Raw genomic sequence first — 18993 nt, 5'->3', positions numbered from 1 at the left:
TGTCAAAAAAAAATTACGCTTTAAATAATTTACATCTAACCCATTCAAGGTCATCTCTCTCTCTCTTTCATATATATCTGAACCTGAAAAATGATTATTTAATTATAATTATCAAGTCCCTTTACGAATACTTGAGGATGGACACTGTCTGAAAAGTATAAACTAAGAGGCAGTCAACTAGTGTTTATGCAAGATTCACAACTTCCGTAGTCCGAACACTATGGATTGTCTAATATCTGTGCCTGAATTGAGCGTTTATTAGTTATTAATTCCCTTCATTTTTGTGGCAACTGTTTAATGACCTGGAGGTAAAAGCTTAGTAAATGGAGTCGATTGGCTTCGTGGCTGGGTCTGAATCTCCTGACCAGCAGGAATTGTCATCCTACACTGATGATTGCGTGAGCATGAAACACTAGTGTCTGTAGGCATAAAAGACTTATTTAATTATATATATATATATATATATATTTCTAGTTCTCTATCTTGGAAAACTTTTTCAGTCTACTCAATATTTAAAAATATTAGATGTCAGTCTTCGAGATGCCAGTACAAACCTATCAGTGTCTTACGCAGTGTGTAAAGCATTCATAACTTCACCATTACTAAATTTCATGATTGAAAATATTGAAGTGATCCTTTTCTCCAGTTTGATACTACACATCCACCTGATCATGGCATAATCATTATGCTGAAGCTGTTGCAAATCAAAAGTGGTTAGGAATCATATCTCACTGTGATTTAAGGTGTCTGTGAACATAGGCTGAAAAGACTTTGTGCTGAACTCTGAAGGAAATATATTAAGATATAAGGATTGGCAGCAATTTCCTGAACCTTCCTCAAGCAACACAATGCTGAGTAGTGATAACTAGAGCTATGACAACAGAATATTCTTATCATTGTTTTTGACTTTCGAGTAAAAATCCGACACGGACACAGTTAATCAACCGAGAACCACATCACTCTATATAAAAGCATATAAGATATCAACAGATATACACTCGAGAGTCAAAACAATGAAAAGAATGTTGTTCTAGCCCTAGTGATAACACATTCACAACCACCACCAGCATTCAACATGTCAGACAAAAAAATAATGGTAGAAATAATTAAAAGCTGTTCATAACCTGCAAAAAAGTTTATTTAGAATTGTTTTTTCAAATAAATTGTTTGGTTTTATAATACAAAAAAAAACAATTTTTGTTTTTAATTTGTTGGTGCTCATATGATTGCAAGAGTTAGGGATGGATGGGGTAAATTTAGGAAACTTCTGTCATTACTAACCAGCAGAGCATTACCTCTGTCGAATAAGAAAAGAATCTGTAAATCATGTGTGCCTAGTGTAATGTATGAAAGTGAAACATAGTCTGTGGGGGTTGAGGATATGTGTTGCAGGGGAAAAAAATATGAGAATGAAAGGTTGTGTAATGAAAGTCTTGAAGATGGGCCTAGTTCTGATTATTTCAGGAAGATTAAATCTTGACAATGTAGGGAAATGTTTGCAAAACAGAAGACTTTGTTGGTTTGGTCACATTGAAGGAATGGATGAGAACTCTTGAGTTAGATGTTGAACAGTTGACGTAGCAAGGTTAGTTTACAGTATAAAGCCGAGGAAGTTGTAATAAAGATAAATTTGAGAGAAAGAGGGATAAATAAATACTTGGTCAGAGATAAGCTAGTCTGGTAAAAACAAAAAAACACACTCATTCCAGTATGTAGAACAGATGTTAAACTGAATATGATGTTATTTTTTAATTTTACTCAATGAAAATGAAAGACCTATGATATAAACATAGATCTTGCAATATAAGCATTGGTAAATAAAACAGTGGGTTTGTAAACCGTTATTTCTCCTTTCCTTAAAACCTTGTCCTACAGTGAAATAGGCTTCTGCATCACTCTCAAGTGATTTATTGTTACTTAAAATCACGTTTTGGAAAAAAATAATAAAAGATTAGGATTATTCAGACTACTATTCTCATCTTGAATGTTATTTTTACAATGTTTCGCCTGATATAATTGCTGACTTTTTTCATGTGTGTCCTGTGAAAGTCAGGAATCTTTTGATCAATTCTAAATGACAGTTTTCTGGAGGTTGAAGTGTTAATCCTCAGTATGGAACGAGAGTAAGCTACTCCCATGGATTGACATGAAAAAAAGAGTTCCACAAGATTCACTTGAAGGTCAGAGGTTACATCAGTGGAAACGTGAGAATAATATCCAAAATAAAAACAGTTGTTCAAATAATACATATAAAGAATAAAAATCATCACTCTTTATCAAAAAAAAAAAAAAAAAAAAAAATCAGAAACATAAAAAAAATACTTATTTTAGTAAATAAGTTGGCCAGTAGTACACAAGATCCAATATGCTGGGGGGGGGGGGGGGGGTTAACAGAGCACACTTTCCTGCCTTTACAGGGTTCAAAACCGGCTTTGAAACTTAGTAGATGATGTTCTTTTCTTCTTCTTGCAACCTTTCTCACAGAAGATACCTTGTGAGTTTATTTTTGCTCTATAATTATTTTTATGGCAATTGCTCAGTGAGCTTCAATCTATGGCCTCCTGTAAAATATTCAATGAACACTTGTCTAGCTACAACCACTGTCAACAATTTCCTCCACTATCTACCTATGCCTAAATCTAAATGCAAATTTCATTAAAGAAGTTTCTTTTCTAGAACTACCTGCATGTGGAACTTAGTACCGTGGGTCTGCTTTTCAGCTGACCTACATCACATCTTCAAGTCCAATGTAAGCAAATTATTGTTGAGCCATCTCCTTAAATACTCAAATTCTACCCAATTCCCACCACTACCAATCACTATGCTGTTGTTTCACTGAATACTTTACACTCATTAGCCTTTATCGAGTGGCCTTCAGGCTTTGATAAGTAGTGATTCCTTTGTAAAAAAAACATTCTGGAAGTTTTTCATCTAGTTAACAAAGAAGATAAGTTTCTAATAATAAGGAAAATGATTCCTTCCCATCCTTTTTTTATTTACTTATTTTAAATAATTGAAATGGGCATCTCTTTTATGACTTCATACTTATATCACTTGTCACTTTTAGATATTCCGGAATCTAACGTTAATTAATTTTTTTTTAATTATTTTTTAATTATTTTTTATTTTATTAAAATACTAGCCTTAGCCCAGTGTTGCCCGGGTGTTTGTAGGTGTGTTGAGAAAAAAAAAAGAAAAAAAAAATGGTAGTTAGTAGGCAGGCAGGCTTGAACCCGTGTCGTGAAGGCGAAAGAAAATCTGACGCCTTACCAATGCTCCATGACGTGACCGGAAGTTTGGAACGTTGAAATTAAGTCAATCCAACCGATACAATGACATGCAAAAATGGCTTGAAAAAATCGACCCCTCTTTGTACAAAACTGGCCAGTTTAGGGTGAAGGAATTAATGTTTTTCGATATTTCTCATCCGAGACGTTGAGCTTCAAAATGATACCAATCTTGTCAGGATCCGTTGCCTGTCGAAAGTTTTTGCGAGACATACATAGTTAGATACATTTAAACAGACAGGTGAGATTTATATAATAGATGATGTCAAGTAATAATTTGTTTAAGAGTAACACAAACCCATTTGATTGTAAATAACTAGTAAAATTACTAAACAATGAATTTGCTCTGACACAGAGTACTTGACACCACATCCCTGGTAGCACACAGAAAATATATTTTCTTTTAGACCACTGCTAAGCTTACGCTATCATGGTTGTAATGTGATCTCACTATTTTCATAAAAGTCCATTTTGATCAAAGTAAAACAACAGATATATTTTAGGAATCTGATACCTACAAAGTAAATAAGCTGGAATATATTAACTACTTGAGCCCTGAATTTGAAGATGACTTCTTGAGATACTAATATTTCCTTCAGTCAACCATTTGTCAAACTTGGTTTTATTTAAGTAAATAATGTGTGTGTATGCATATGTATGTAATTAAAATCTTTGTCAAAGAAAAATTTCTGCTGATATATGCAAGTAAGTGATATTCTAAACATCTTACAAATATGCTGATATATGGGATATTAAAGCTTGAAAGGTCAAAAAAATAAAATAGAAATTGTATTTTTGTTTTTTTGTTTTTGCACACACTTTGACCCATTTTCATGAATTTATTTTGTTTGTCTGTTTCCCATGACAAAGACTTTCAAAGATGTTTATAAGCTGACCTAAATAGCTTCTGTAAAAAAAAAACAGAACCAAAAATATGTCTCTGAATTCTTGCATTTTTATGATATTACCAGCAAGCGTACCTGGCATTGCCCAGAGACCGAATTATGTCGGTTAAAGAAAAAAAACTATCTGCTTAATATTGTGATATGAAATATTTATTTGGGGACCAAATCTAAGTAAAATTATGAGTTGAGTTTGAACTCACAACCTTTCTAAGTACAACACATTAACTGCTTTCTGAGTCAATTAATAAATTAACTGCATAGGCTGCTGCTGTTTTTGACTAGAGCTCTTTTTTACTTTCTCTCCTCTTTCTTTACCCACTCCTTTTTTCTCTTCAATTGAATGTGAGCCAGTCACATCTAAAGGCAGGAGAAGGAAGAGTAATTACCAATGAAAATGCTTAAAACTAGTCTGTTAATTTTTTTTTTTTAAGTGATATGGGATACAGTGAGAGAACTTCTGAGTCTGAGGGTGAAAATCCTTCTATTTAATTTTACTTATAATTAATAAAAAATAAAATGATCTGGTTTAACATTAAAACTAATCTGAAATATAATTTGGATTTTTTTTTTTTTTAACATGGACCCAATATTTCTCTCATGAGTGAAATGGGTTTAATTATGTACCTAAAATATGTATGAATGACTTTTTATCAGAATTTCTTAGATAGTAATAGTGCTGTGCCAAAATTTTCCGTTTTGGAAATAATTTTTGTGTGATTTTCAGTATACAGGTAAAACCAAGAAAAATTGTATTTTTTTTATGTGAGCCTACCGATATCTCATGCAAAAAAAAATATATATATATATACACACACACTCTCTAATGAATAACATTCCAATTGCAAAAAAAAAAAAAAAAAAAAACTCAATCCATAATCATGATTGTTTACTTTTTTTATTTAAAAATCATTTTATAGGCAAATGCCTACATTTTTTCCATAAAATATCATACATGTGTTTCTTTGTGATGATGGGAAATATGATCCATTATGCCTTCATGCAACTCATCAGAGGCAAACAGATATCCTTACAAATCATTACAAATAGATGAAATTAAAAAAAAGTATACTTAAGGAAAACAGAAATCCAAATAATTTGAAAGCACTTAATAAAAAGGGATATTCATAGGAAAAATATATTTGTGTGACTGCCACAAAATGGACATTCAATTAACACTCGTATGCCAACATGGTTTTATATAAAAATTCGATGACTCGTGACCCAACATCGGTACATGAGTGCATATATTAGGTAGGTGCAAAAATAATAGTTTTTTGATGTTCAACTTCATGTCAAAAAACGATATTATTTTTGCACCACCAACCAATATTTAGTGTTAACTGCTTGTGAAGATAATTAGATATTTTATAAGCATATGAGTTGGAGAATAAAGTTAACATTTGCTTTCAATTTAACAAAAATTAGATTTCAAGAAAAACCTTTAAAGAGGTCAATTATGACAAAAATAAACTGCTGCTGCTAAGTCAAATTATATCTACATTACCCAATCAAAATCCTTGTTGCCATGATAACTGACTGGAGACGAGCTGCCCCTTATTTACATCATTCTCCTACTTTATGCTGCTGTACTACTACTAATCCTCTTCCTGACTTCCTCCCATCTAATGCATTTAATATGCAAACAAACAAGAAAGAAAGAGTTTTGGTATGAAGCAGAGTTTTGGTATGAAGCAGAGTTTTGGTATTAAGTAGGTTAAATAGACCAAGGAAAGCAACATTGGTTTTTCAGAGTTTAGCAGCTGTCTAACATTCTACCATAATAGTTTAATGTTGAAAGATTAATGTTGGTTGAGTGTAATAAATTAAAAGCATTAACTTTTTGTTTTTATTTCTTCATCTTTTATGCACTGGACATTTTACTATTAATCTCTATTAGCATGAGACCTTTGTTCATCTACATTTAAAAGTAATTTACTTTTAAACTATTAAACCTACAAAGTTGGAAATTTGGTAGGAATTATTTATCTATGTGGATTGTACAAAGGTTAGATTTATTTTATTTTCTTATAAAAGAATTCTTAAGTTAAGTTTATATTTGTGTGTTTAAAATCTATTTTATCTCCTAACTTAGAAATCTTCCCAATTGTCTTGTGATATTTTAATATGCCCTCGGTGTGTTATTTGTAAAAAAAAATAAATAAATAAAAAGTTGAAAAGCAGTCTAATTGTTATTTGCTTTCTTTGAAACTGAAAAAAATATTATAGTGTGATAATGGTGGGCAAGTTGTACCTTGTACAGAACTTTACCACTACCCCTCCCGGATCAATAAAACTTTCCAGAATCAGCAAATATGAAAAGGACACATTTTAGATTGACACCGGTTTCTGTACTTCAGTTAAATTCTAAACAGAATATACATTTTTTTGTTTTTTTTTGTTTTTTGCAAAATGTTTTGTTTTGTAAACTTTAAAAAAATTTTATAAAAAATATATTTTTAATTAAAAAAATTACAAAAACAATTCTTAAACAAAAACAATTTAAATAAAAAAATTAAATAAGTGGTTTACTTTTGAATTATCAAAAAAGAGGGTTATATTAAATATTTATTTACAATAATAAAATGTAAAAAAAATTTAAAAACACGCAAGGAAGAGTTATACACAAGGTCGGTTTTTAATGTAAGGAAAATTCAGCTCCCCAAAAAGGGGATACTTTGGATTGAGACGAAAATTAAAATTGACTCGATCTAAAAGAAATGTTTCCTTCACTGATTAAGGAGAGGAAAGATGAAATGTGGTATCAGGCGGATACTACACTTTGCTCCTAGCCAAACGGTCAAGGATAGTTTGGAAAAATATTTTTTGCCTGCCTTTTTATACAATCCAATATTTAAACTTAGCGGGGCCTGTGGAAATTCCACAGCGGCATCTTTCATATGTAATATATTGCTGCTGGGCATTCTGTGGGCGTTCAGTATGAATGAAGACACCATCATATTATTCTAGTCCTTTTGTTAAAACTGTAAAAATATTTATCTAAGCAAGTCTATATATTAATACAGTAGCGTGTAGAATAATAAAAAAGAGGTGATTTATTTAATTTTCCCTATTTACTAATGTAAGCATGACTGTTAAAAAAACAATATAAAATAGTGATTTCAAGAATAAAAAAAATAGTTAAGTGCCATCATCTATCATTGAAAACGAAACCAAAACTTATAAAGAATTCTTGGCAAAATTATTTATTACAAGAAATGGAAGGACACAGCAATTATTAAACAGCCACTTGAAAGAAAAAAGATGCAAGCGTGACACACAAAGTAAACATGCCATCGTATTAATATATAGATTAACGAAGACACCAGCATCAGTCGGTCTCTCTCACACAAACAATAAAAAATTAAAAAAAAATAAATAACTGCTATAGATATGATTACAAAAAATGAAACTACAGAAAAGCATCAATTTTTTCCTAAACATACACACACACACACACACACACACACACACACACACACACACACACACACACACACACATAGATGAGCATAAGTACACACACACACACACACACACACACACACACACACACACACACACACACACACACACACACGAAAATGTAGTAATAGCAATAATATTTTAAATAACGAAAACACCAGCGTCAGTCTTCCTTTCTCTCTCTCTCTCTCAAACAATAAAAAATGTAAAAAATAAACAATGAAAAAAAAAAACAAAAAAAACGAATAACTGCTGTAAATATTATTACAAAATATAGAACTGCAGTGATGCATCAATTTTTGTCCCAAATATTTAAAATTAGAAAACTTAGAGATTTGTGTTATCGTTTTTTACTATGGAATAACTTAAAATCAATTATTTCTTAACAACTTTTGCATTTACCAGAAAGATAAACCCTAAATTTTATAGAATTAAAAACAAATATAGCGGTGAGAACACACTAATTGAATACCGCCTGGAGTGTCTGTAAATGTGTATTTCAGAATTAAATCTGTAGCAGCCGCTACAAACAGGCAAAACCACTTCTCACAACTTCGAGATTAGAAATCCATTTCCTCCTGGTGCATCCAATCACAAGCCAGCTCTCTTTCACGTGATCAAGTATATAAAAGGCGAAATCACGAACCATTAACCCTCTTTGATCCTGACTTTGCCTCAATGAAGCACCCAGCTTCAGCAAATATCTTTACCAACCTTTACCCCTGTCCTGAAATGGAAGACCTACATCAGATATGTTGCCAAAATCACTAGAAAGATGGTGGGATTGTTCTACCACTTCAGAAAGTACCTCACTGCCGACGCAATTCTCTGCCTATACAAAAGCCAAATACGTCCCAAGATGGAGTGCTGTTGCCAAATATACGATGTCACTGGAGGTACTCTTTCTTGCATTGGCAGTACAAAATTGACTGTAATCTATGGGGCAGGGGATGATCTCTTTTCTTTACAGCTCCTTTCTCTCAGAAGAAACGTTGTTACTTTCTCTACTGTCTATAATCCATGGAAGGTGTTCAACTGAGCTTAAATCTCTGGTCCCTTTTTATTAAAGATTCTCAGCTATAAAGAAATCTTTCCTTTCCTCCTCTGTGTGCCTAGCATCAGACGGAACTTCCATGAACATGGTCTCTTTCCAAGAACTTCTCATCTGTGGAACACAATACCATGGCGCTGTTTTCATTTAGGCCAAAACATGGTTGTCTTCATATTGAATGTAAACAAATACTTGTCATAAACCGTCCTATTAAGTAATCAAATTTTGTTTATTCCAGTCATTTTCAATCCTCTCATAACATTCATCATTCAACTGACATCCGTCTGAATAATCTAAATAATGAATCCTCATCTGAAAAATAGACAAATAAAATTGCTGTACCTTTTCTAAATTCAGTTGTACTCATTCACAATTTAAGCCATAAACAAGCAGCAGTAGCTTAACCGACATCGTCGACTTTCAAGGTTGAGGGCAAGGTTAAGTGGGACCGACCAACACACGTAGCTAGTACGAATCTAAAGAGTGAATAGCATTGGATCAGAGCCATTAGAAATACAACAGTGTATTTTTATAATGGTTGATAAGTTAGTACCTTGCAAAACTTCATAAAATGTTGATTGAGCACATTTTCAGCAAATGTTTAGATTTGGAAGCATGACAAAATAAATCGTCTTTTTTTTTTTGTTTTTTTTTTTTTTTGTTTTTAGACGAATAAGAATGTAAATTGTCATCCTGTTCACTTTTGTTCTTTTTGTTTTTGTCGACCCCTTCCCCAATATCCTTACGCTCTTTATCAAATCCAATGTACTCCTATTGAAGTCGGTTACTTTTAATTAAAGCTAAAATAACCATAAAAACAAACTTAAAAATAATTGCTTTTACAATATAAATTGAGAAAATAGAATCATAAAAAGAAATAAGAAAGGTTAAAAGACGTTGTGTTTTTATAATCTTTTATTTTTCGCTTTCAAAATTAACATAATTACCCAAATTAGAAGAACATAAAAAACTGTTCTTGAAATAGATTCACAGAATCTCCAAACGTTTTGCACTGTTGTAGTCTACAGGTGAAACAATATGGCAAACATCTGTAATACTATCATTTTTTTAAATGTATTTTTATTTGGATAATTTAGATTATTGTTATCTGTTATGTTCACAATGTTTTCAGTGATGTAATCTCCAACCTTTTTAAGGTGCATATTTTTAAACTTGGGAATTTGGGCAAAATTTGGAACTGAACCGTTTATTTAATCCACTGGGGTAAATGGCTCTCATTCCATCAGCCATGACAGGGTAGAAATTTTATTTTTATATTCTTAATTATTATTACCTGCAGAAAGGATTGACCCTTCAACCTCTGGAAGTCATTTGTTAACAATTACTCTTAATCTGGTTGACAGAATGAGTACAATTTACCCCATAGATTATATAAATGGTTCGGGTTATTTATTATCTAATCCATGGGTTACATTTTTCTCATTTCATCAGCCATGACCATGTAGAAGTGTTAAGTGATGTTGTTTGTTTGTTTTTTTTTTTTTTTTGTTTTTTTTTTATGTTTCAAAATATATATTGTTATGAGAATTTATCTCCCAAACCTTAGTTATTTGTGAACAAACAGACAGGAACACTGATTTTATTATAGATTTTTGTTAAAGACAAAAAAAAAAGTTTACTTTACATGGATTCAGGAAATGGATAAATTTACATTAAATTTCCTCTAAAATTATCTTAGTCAAAAATATTGATTTAAAAACACCACTTACCTATTGGGTATGAAAGCAAGATGATTTCTTATATAAGTATCTGTTGTGTCTATGAATAATTATATACATATTCTTTGGTGCATTATATGGATTTATCTGTATTCATTCAAGAGTATGTTTTGTCTACTGTCCAGCTTACTTTTCAGTTGTCTATAACAATACACACATTGTAATTTCAAATGAGAAATGGAAAATGTTAAAATCTATAAAAGTTAATGTTGTTTACTTAGGAAATGCAAAATGAAATTGTAAGCTATTAAATTTGTCTTGTGCATTACACGATCTTCAGCAAAATAGAACAAACATTTTCCACTCCACCTGATTTGTACATAGAGTAGAATATGTTTTAATTCTCCTAAAACTTGAATATATACATATTCCATTGAATAATCATTACATTGTCGTTTCTTTTATTATATTCCTTCAACATTCCATTTATTTATTTTATTTATGAGTAAAAAATCTGAATACTAGCACATTTAAATAGACCCTTATACTGATTATTATGAAGGAATTGCTGTCTTCACTTAAACAATTAATTTTAAAAGGTATTAAAAGTTGAAATACAAACACTTCTATGAAAATGTTTATCTTTTGTTCGGAATCATAACATTTGACCATAAACATACTTGTTCTGTGAGCACAGGATTTTTCAAAGGATGACAGCTGTGAATCTCCAGGTAGGAGCTTTGCTTATAGGTCGATAGCTACCAACATATCAAAGAAGAAAAGCTTGGTTTTAGGGGTGTGAAGATAACAAGCCACTTATTTACATATTGCACCACATGCTACAGAACATGAAAAACAGATCCAGCAACATCTTGAGCACCAATTATTTCGTATTATATTTATAACCTAAGATTAGGTAAACATTGTTTTGAAATTTAAAAATGTTTTGCATTTTTTTTTTTTTTTTTTTTTTTTTTTTTTTGTCTATTTGTATTATTTGGATTCATCGGACTACTGCTCTCATCTTGAGAACTTGAGTAGTCTGATGGATCCAAATAATACGAATAACCAATCTTCATCTAAAAGATTCAGAAACGTCTTTTTCTGTCATAATCAATAAAAAGATACAGAATCTTTTTTTGACTTTGCAGTCTTGTTATGTCTGTTTAGTTTTTCTGTTTGAAATACAAAAAAAAGAAATGACTGTCCATCATTTGCCCCCACCACACTCCATTTAGCCCGAGCAACCATTGAGCAACGCTAAAATATGAGTCCCACTAGTGTGTGTATATTGAACTAGTTGCAGCAAAATCCGACCTTTGAAATAAACAAAATTTCAATAGGTGCCAAGGAGCATGGTGAAGCTCTAGATGGATGTGATGGCTGCCATATGCCCCTACATTTTCTTGCAGGACTCCATTCCTGCACATATGGTCAAGACAACCCAGATGTGGTTTCTCAACAATGTTCCTCACCATTTGTCCTCGGATTTGTGGTTGCCCTCCTTACTCTACTACAACTCCTTTGATTATTTATTATGAAATGTGATTAACACCAGCACATATACAACATGGTCAACTCTCTGAAAGCTGCCATCTTAAGGGCTTGCCACTGTTGAAAAGGATGTGCTTGTCAAAGCGTTTGACTCCTTTTGCACCTGCTTTGAGATGGCCGTCTTTACATTGAAATATATATGTAACTTCAACTGTTGCTCAAACTGTTGGGTCTCTGCATTTAGAACTTTTGATAATTATTGTAGCTATCTCCAGCTGATGTGTTATGGGATTGCAAGACGAAAAGTGGGTTGGATTTTTTTTTTTTTTTTTTTTGTATGTGTATGTTTTTAGATATATATAAACCATATGAAAGGTGGCCAGTGATGTAGGAATTTTAACAACAAATGTTTTGACTCTTCAGTAGTTTGCAAATGGAAAAACCACTTGGATTTCTGAGTTGCTTTTTTGTCTTTGAACAAAAGGAATGTCTTTTTTTCTTAAAGAGAAATAAAAAAAAAATATCTTTAGTTTTGCTTTTTTAATATATTCTTTTTGCTGTTGAGAAAAATATCACTGAAGTCGTTTTGGGACCTAGCCTTTATTGAAAGCAAGAAAACTATATTTTTATGCAGTAGAAATGGAAAAAAATGTTTTTAGTGAGAAACTCTGAATTGACATTATTTATATATATATATATATATATATATATATATATATATATATATATTACTAGCTGAATTATACCTCTCAGGATGGGTTCATGAGAACCACTTGGACCCTTAAAAAGATTTACAGAAATTAGATCCCAAAATACATCAAAGCAAATTTATAGATTAATAAAATATTAATTTTGTGACCAGTATTCTGTTGACTTACATTAATTTGGTTATTTATAATTATCAAATAATTTTTTTTCATATATGGTTAAAATCTCATTAAAATTAGAAATAATAAACATTTAAATGGGTGAAGGGGGATTCATGTTCCCTCAGGAACTCTTAAAGAGCTGAAACATGGTCAGCCTTAAAATACAGCACTGTTTTTATTTGAAGTATCAAACTGTTAAAATAAAACTTATGTGAGTAAAGTCAAGCATTTAGAAAAGTGTTCATTTTGTGGGATTATAACTCCTCTCGTCCTGCTGCTGTAACAATTACGTTTTTAGAATCTGTTTAATTCTGTAGATTTTCCTAGTTGTAAATTATGCCGGAACATTTGCTGTACCTATTCAGGCCTCACTGTTCTATTCTGGCAGAGAATTCAGAAGAAATATTGAATTTTTGCCACTTTTCATGTGTGAGAGTAGTTTTTGGTTGAACTTAAAATATGAGTTGCCTTCAAAGAAGTTTCCAGATATTTTTTTGTATGGGCACGTTTATTGATAATACACACATGAAACTCTAATCCCCTTCAAAGTAATCTCCTTTGGCTACAATGCACTTGTACTTTTCCTACAACTTTTGGAAGACTCCATAGAAGCTCTCTTATGTTAGCATGTCAATGACCCTCATCACAGCCTCTTTCATCTCCTCAATTGTCTCATAATGACAGTCTCTAAGGTTTTCCTTGAGCTTAAGGAAAAATAAAAAGTCGCAGGGAGCAAGGTCTGGATTATAGGGAGGATGAGGAACTGTTTTGATGCCCATCTTAGTCAAAATAGTCTGTGACAAGGATGGACTTGTGTATTGTCCTGGTGGAAATACCACTGATCTGATTTAAAGAATGCTGGCTTCTTTCGACGGAATCTCTTCCTAAGCTCCTTTAAAACATCAACATAGTATTTCTTATTGACTGGGAACCCGATGCATGTAGATTATGCCCATGCTATCAAAAAAAAGGGATCATAAGTTTCTGGGTAGATATGCTCCAGCTGGCCTTCTTGAGTCTGGGAGAGCCAGCATGCTTCCACTGGGAATTCTGTCTCTGACTATAACCAGTAATTTTAACAGCTCATCTAGTTAGCTAGCTTTTTGGAGAGAGAGAAAAAAACAAAACAAAAAAAAAACGAAGCATACTAAAATTTGCCAAATAAAACTTAGCACACAAAAACTTGAATCTGAAACTTTAGACAAATTATTTACATAGTATATAAAAGGATATATGAAGACAAAATGACTAAAATCTTCTGAAAAAAAGGTTTGTTGTAATGAAATCAACTACACCTTTTTTTTTCTTATATGAACTTACTATAATTAAAGTGTGTGCATTAATTGACAAAGATTTCGCTTTGGAGATTAGTAATCTATCTATATAATTATAAAACTCTGTGGGCCTTGCTTGCTTTCTTGCATCTTAGTCAATCGAGCGATTCCATCTTTTAAAAAAGAGATGACAGGTGAATTTATATATATAACAAGGCCGATAGCCATTAGTTGCGTGCTCTCGTGTAATGAATGAATGTGTGAATGTAGGATTGACATGAAATTCTTAAAGATAAACTAAAATGACCGAAAAATGGGCTGAAATGACTTAAATAAATAAAAAGTAAATGACTTAGAATGACTTTAATGAACTTAAGGATGAATTTTCAATTCATCCTTAAGTTCATTAAAGTCATTCATAAAGACCTTAAGAATGACTTGAATGCTTAAAAAATAACTGGAATCCTTCAAAAACAACTTGAATGATCTGGAGAATGACTTGAATGGCTTTGAGACTGACTGGTTGTTGTGATCATTTTACATTAAATTAATACAGAAAAGTGATCTCCCACTTTATATCACTAAGTTACAAACATAAGTACAGCATGTAGTAAGAACAGATATTACACTTTGATCTTGGCCAAAAGGCCCAGAAAAGGGTATTTATTTGCTCCCCCGCCGGGCAAATTAAGCACAAGGCCGATTTTTAATGTGAGAAGTGAAGGGGAAATGGGGACCAACTCCCCGGGGAGCTGGATAGTGACAATTGGTATGAAGGGTTGCCCCCCTCTACAGTGACCAAGGTCTTATATGTGGGGTCGACCCCACATATGGTCTTTGCTTGCAGTATCTGCCAGAACAGATATTACACTTTGATCTTTGCCAAAAGGCCAAGAAAAACTTAAAAAAGCTAAGAACAGCATCTATTAACAGACCTTTGATCATAACCAAAGAGGCCAAGCACAAAAGTGTTACGGACAGGCCGATGGACCAACTTATAGAGTCGCTTGCACGCGACTAATAAATATATGCATATGGGCGTGGCTCAGAGTTGTATGTTTTGGTTTCAATTCTAACTGATGGCACCCAAATCATCTATATATATATATAAAAGACAAAACGTCCACGCGCGTTTATGGTATGTCCGCAAAAGGCTTGCGGGGGGGGGGGTCTCCAAAGGGTTACTATTTTGGAGAACTTTTTATATACTCCCTAGATTATGATATGTATGATTTGCGAATGGACATTGCGTCTACATTTATTTTGATTGACTTTTATAAAATTCCCTTTATTCTGTCCTGTCGCATGTTTGTTTGTCTTTTTTGTATAAATAAAGCGAAACTCATCAAAGCAAAACTGTCAGTGGCATTTCATGCTAGGACGTCTTGAAAGCAATTAGCTTTGATCAATGTGAGGAAAACGCTTCATATCAAACAATTGCTATTCATTTGGAGAGCTCCCCTTTTTTCGGGGGAGCTGGTTTTCCCCAACATCGTGGGGAAGCAAAAATTAGCCTGCAGCCAACCTTCATTTCTGTGCCTGCATGATTCTTAACTTATTCACTTCAAGTCAACTTTTTGATTGACATCGATAAATTTGAACGCTTTTCACTTCCTCTCGTGTCTTAGCATAGCGGTAAGATCTCAGTGTTTCTTTCACTTTCTTCTTTTCCGCCTTTGTGTCACGGGTTCAAACCTGCCTGCCTACTAACTTTTTGGTCCCCTGATTTATCGGGGAGGGGCCTATATTTTCTGTGGCGTCCGTGCATCTGTTAGTCTGGATGATTTACAAATAACCGTCCATTAGTTTTTACTGAAATTTTGCCACAAGTTGTATTTCATTAAATAGATGTGCGCAGTAAAAAATTGTTTTTTGCAAAAATGTTCCAAAATGGCCAAAAATGACACGTTTTGCCACATAACTTTTGATCCATCCATTAGATTTTTATGAAACTTGGCCAAAATATAGAGCCCATTGTTCTTAATATAAATCCAGTGTGGGTGACCCTGGTAAAATTCTGGTTGGCGTCCTCCGGGGACTTTCAGTGCTAAAAACGCCCCCTTTTGGGGCTCTTTTTTTTTTTTTTTTTTTTTTTTTTCATATTTCTCAACAAAAACTTAATATGTCTGACTATATAGTGATTTTTCATGGTGGTCAACTGAAATATACATGTGTTAAGGCCTGAAAATGCACTGTTATCCATTTACACTGGGATTCGGCATCCCCAGAGGCTCAAAAGAGGTAAAAAAAAAAATGCCCCAAAATGACCAAAAATTACACTTTTTGCCCATTAGCGTTTGATCCATTCATTAGATTTTCTGGAAACTTGGCCAAAATGTGGAGGCTATTGTTCTTAATATAAATTCAGTATTGGTGACCCTGGCAAAATTCTGGTTCGCATCCCTCTGGAACTTTTAGGGCTAAAAAAAAAACATGTCTTTTTGGAGCTTTTTTTTTTTTTTTTCATATTACTCAAAAACTTGATGGTGGTTTTCCATGGTGCTGAATTCAAATATACATGTTTTAAGGCATGAAACTGCACCGTTTGTCCATTTTTTACTAGGTTCGGCATTCCCAGGAGCTCAAAAGGGGACACAAATCCCCCAAAATGTCAAAAAATAACATTTTTTACCCGATCCATTAGGTTTTTCTGAAACTTGGCGAAAATGTGGAGACAACGTTGGCTCTTCACACTTCTCACATTCATCATTTCTTCACTATTTTATGTGACATCATCTCACATGCAGCACCAGACGGGGACCATGTGCGGTTTGGTTTCCCCCGCCCAAACAAAAACCCGGGCAACATCGGCACCCCTGCTAGTCTATAATATAAATCTCACCTGTCTGTTTAAATGTATGTATGCATACCTAAAACTTTCCACATAGACAACCGATTTTCACTAGATCGGTATCGTTTTGAAGTTGACCCTTTGGACAACAAATATCGAAAAATTGGCTAAAAACATTAGTTTCTTCATCCTAAACTGGGCCCTTTTCTATAAGGAGGGGTCGCTTTGTTCACTGACATTTTCTAAACTCATTTCCTCTTTTCTGTTGACTAGCCTTAATTTAAACATTTGTCACTTCCGGTTTGGCGATGGGCGCAACAGCAAAGACGTTACTTTTTTTTTTTTTTTTTTTTTTTTAAACATTCTTTTCTTCCTTCGCAGTACGAGTTCGAGCCTGCCTACTACCACCTTTTTTTTTTTTTTTGCTCAACACACACCTCCAAACACTCGAGCAACACCGGGCACCCAGACTAGTAATATATATATATATATATATTGATCTCACTACTATATATTAGGTTTAATATAATAATCAGTAGAAAATATTCTCTATAAAAAATTAAATCCAAGCTTTATTGACAATTTTTAAGTTTTATTAGACTGAGACAATCTTTTAATTTTGTCCCATCTAGAGTGTTCCTCCTGGGGGGGGGGGGCTGGATAATTTTACTACATTAAAAACCAATCTGCTATCTAACTTTGCTTTCATGATGCACCATTTTTTCCCCCTTTTCTCTTTTCCTGCTTCTCCTTTTTAAACTATTTGTACCGAATGCCTCCTTGATTTAGGAAATAACCTTCACCTTCATATTTTTTCCTACCCCCCCCCCCTTCGCAGACACTTTTGATATTTGTTTACAGAACAAGTTCTCCCCCAAAAGAGTAGGTTTTTCTTTTACCCCTTCCCTATCGTTCCTTTCACATTATTCTCTTGATTTTATTTTCTCTGTGCAGTTCTTCCTCATAATTCCTGCCTGGTCATAATTGCAGCAATTGGTCTCTTAATGAAGAAATATGCAATTGAAATCTTATTCTTTGCTTAATTCACTTTTATGAAATAATTTGTTTCGTTTACACACGAAATGGGATTCATCTAAACATAGAAATTGGTTAAATGGCTTCTAATCTCATTGTTTATAGTTTTCTTGTCTATTATGGATCAACAAAAAGAATCATCTTTCTTTAAAATATACTAAAATACCCTTGACCCGCTGGGTAATTACCAATATTCTACATTGATTTCATTTGAAAATTCGTAAACTGTGACAAATCTGTTAAGACATTCCTCTTGCACAACTATATTAATATCTCTCTTTACTTCAAAATTACCATTGATTATTAGTTGTATTAAATAGAAGTATTCTTATTTGTTATTCTTATGCAGGTTATTTTGCCATCTAATTTATGTTTTTGGTGTGTACAGATACATGATCTAAATTATATAGTCCCTCTATAAAAAAGTTACTCTTTTATGAAATGTACACAGAGACACTAAGGATTATTAGTGATTGAATTGTCAAATAACAGGTGAGTTAATTTTCTAGTACAGATTTTAGTGCAAATGGTTGAGTACAGTTCCAGATAATCTTGTGTGTGTATGTGTGTAACAAAAGAGGTTTAAAAAGTATTGTGAATAACCTAACACAAGATAGGGTTAGAAGATGGCAAGGCTGAGAGCGATATGTGATCACGTGAGGTGAGTAAGAACAGTTAGATTTTGAATCTGGAAGTTTGACATGAATGGTCACTAACAAAACTTAACGATAAAACTAAGGGTGTCATGAGGCTATGGGCGATGATCTATCAATTTATACAGTAGTTACTTAGGTTGATATAACTGTCTCTCTCTTACATAAAGAAGTGTAAATTGTAGTTGTGATTACTTAATATTTTTCTCTCAATAAACCTACATTTCCAGATTCTGTCTTATCTTAATTCTTCTCACTATAATGCATTGAACAACTTAAATGCACAGTAACATGCAACGTGACTCCTGGATGACACTAAAAAGATATTTACCAGCGACGAAGGCATGAACAGCACAGGTATGAGGGAACAAAGAAAAGAACCAGGGTCTACACAACACACATTAAACATCAGAAAAACAACAAGAGAATCACTTTAGTGAGAAGGTGAAAGGAAAACATAGATAGCTGAGAGAGAGAGAGAAATGAGGGGCTT

At 32.9% G+C, this 18993-nt stretch overlaps 1 protein-coding gene and 1 pseudogene across 8 annotated transcripts in view; one reads left to right on the top strand and one right to left on the bottom strand.

The window, feature by feature from the left end:
- Positions 1-18993, top strand: part of LOC145291348 (ribosomal protein S6 kinase beta-1-like) — a 282083-nt gene that overhangs the window by 31276 nt on the left and 231814 nt on the right. The gene's annotated exons all lie outside the window — the stretch shown is intronic.
- On the bottom strand, positions 14540-14682 carry LOC145242732 (U2 spliceosomal RNA; annotated as a pseudogene).

Source organism: Euprymna scolopes, chromosome 2 (genome assembly GCF_053919585.1).
Source record: "Euprymna scolopes isolate OS-2025 chromosome 2, ASM5391958v1, whole genome shotgun sequence".
NCBI classification, from domain to species: Eukaryota; Metazoa; Mollusca; class Cephalopoda; order Sepiida; family Sepiolidae; genus Euprymna; species Euprymna scolopes.
This window is presented reverse-complemented; position numbering and strand designations above follow the sequence as displayed.